The sequence below is a fragment of the Propithecus coquereli genome, unplaced genomic scaffold (genome assembly GCF_000956105.1).
Source record: "Propithecus coquereli isolate 6110/MARCELLA unplaced genomic scaffold, Pcoq_1.0 Scaffold86, whole genome shotgun sequence".
Lineage (NCBI taxonomy): Eukaryota > Metazoa > Chordata > Mammalia > Primates > Indriidae > Propithecus > Propithecus coquereli.
In genome coordinates this window covers 2142776-2144389 of record NW_012154840.1, presented here as the reverse complement: position 1 = coordinate 2144389, position 1614 = coordinate 2142776, and positions in this window count along the sequence as shown.

The following is a 1614-nucleotide window of genomic DNA, read 5'->3' as shown; positions in this document are numbered from 1 at the left end:
GCAATGGGGTTACATCCTCATAAACCCATTGAATGTCAAAAATATTGTAAGTTAAAAATGTATTTAATAACCTAATAAACCAATCATAAAGCCAAAAAATCATAAATCAAACCATTGTACATTCAAATACTCCTCAACTTATGATGGGGTTATGTCCAGATAAACCCATCATAAAGTTGAGGTTTCATAACTTGAATTTATTGTAAGATTAGAATGATTCTGTATTTCATGGATTCTTCATGTTTCTTGAAGCCTTGAATTGCTGTCTTACATTTGAAGAGCAGTTAGCTTCTCTAGTCTTTATTTCCTGGCTTTTGGAGAGGCCTTCAGCAGTGAGCTCCTGTGGGTTCTAGGGGGTCTTTGAGAACTTTTATATAGATGTACTTGCTCCAATCCTCTTGGGTTTTTTTTTTTTTTTTTTGGAGGTAGTCCTACATTCATGTGCCTTCTCTTGATCCCACAATTACAGGCTTTGTGCTGACAGCTTCTGTTTTATTTTTTCTATGGCAATTCCCTAAAGTGTTTGAGGTTGTGTGCCATCTCCCAAACCAACAGAGTTGAGCCAGCTAAGATCTGCAACTGCTGTTCAGATCCTTTTGCTTTCCATAGGAGCTTGTGAAGGCTGTGTACAGGGATGTGTGGATGTGTCAGGTGGTTAGAGCATCCTCATGTCAGTTGTCCTGCAGGGTTTTTGTGTGAGTCTCTTGGTAGAGTCTGTGAGCCAGTTAGCAAGATCTCTGACTAGCTATTGAGAACTATACACTGGTCGCTGTATGCTCCCTTGCTTTCTCTCTGCTTCCAGTGGCCCCCAGATGATTCAGCAGTACCAATCTCCTCAACATTCTTGGTGCAGTGAGACAGAAGTCGGTCTCTTGGAAAATCCAGGTGCTCACTCCAGTCTCACTTTTCCCTGTGGGAGAAATCACAGGCTGAGAGGATCTTTCAGCACCAAGCTGTGTTTCCTTTGGATAAGGGTGATGCAAGTAAAGCAAGCCTGCTTCTCTTACTTTCTTCAATGCATCTATTCTCAGAGATTTTGTCTACCGGCGTGCTGGGACCTCAGCTAAACTCCAGAGATCCCACAAAGTATTCTTGTCTGTGGGTATTTGCCAAAAGTGGTGTTTCTGTGGAACCCTACCTTGCTGATGTCACTCCCCACTTCCACTTTCTTTCAATAAGTGCTAGCATAGTATATCTTTCTACATTATTTAACTTTTAATCAATATGTGTTTTTATATATAAAGTGGGTTTCCTGAAGACAACATACATTTGGGTCTTGTTTTTATTTTTTTAGTAACTCTGACAATCTCTGTCTTTTAATTGGTACATTTAGACCACTGATGTTCAAAGTGATAGTTAATACAGTTGGATAAATATCTACTCTATTTGTTACTATTTTCTATTTTTTACCTTTGATCTTTGTTCCTATTTCTGTATTTCATTTTCTTCTGCCTTTTGTGGTTTTAGTTGAGCATTGTATATGATTCCATTTTCTTTCCTTTCTCAGCATATCAGTTATACTACTCTCTTTTTTATATTAGTTTTAAACTGGTTGCCCTAGAGTTTGTAATATGCATTTACAACTATTCCAAGACCACTTTTAAATAACACTAT